This window comes from Dipodomys ordii, unplaced genomic scaffold (assembly GCF_000151885.1).
Source record: "Dipodomys ordii isolate 6190 unplaced genomic scaffold, Dord_2.0 Scaffold22, whole genome shotgun sequence".
Taxonomy (NCBI): domain Eukaryota; kingdom Metazoa; phylum Chordata; class Mammalia; order Rodentia; family Heteromyidae; genus Dipodomys; species Dipodomys ordii.
The window spans coordinates 25,422-25,908 of record NW_012267238.1 but is presented as its reverse complement, the minus strand read 5'-3'; positions in this window follow the sequence as shown (position 1 = coordinate 25,908).

The window sequence follows — 487 nt, the reverse complement described above, 5'->3', positions numbered from 1 at the left end:
CGTCGCCCAAGTCCGCCCCGCCCCGCGCCGCCCCTGTCACCGCCGGGGAGCGTCGCCCCGCCTGCCGCCACTGCCCCGGAGAGCTCCGGGCTGCGGGCCGTACTTTAGGACCGGGAGGGCCCGGCTCCGCCTGCTCCGACCAGGACAACGGTTGCGTAACTCCGGGCGAACGCGAACCTCTTTTGTGGTGGGCTCGACCAGAACGGACTCTCGGGGGGGAAGGACAGCGAGGAGCAAGGGCGCACGGACGACGGGGCGAGGGAAGGAGCCGCACGCGGACCGGGGGTCGCGGAGAGCCCTGGCCGAGCCCAGCCATCGGCTTGGGGCCCATTCGCTGGACAGAGGAAAGCACTTTGCACCCGCTCCCTAAGCCTGGTCTCGCCCAGGTTCCGCCTCCCTCGGCGAGGTGGGGGGGGGAGAGAGTGAGGAGGTGGGGCGAGCGCGCAGGCGCGGGGCTCCACACACACACACAGACACAGACACAGAC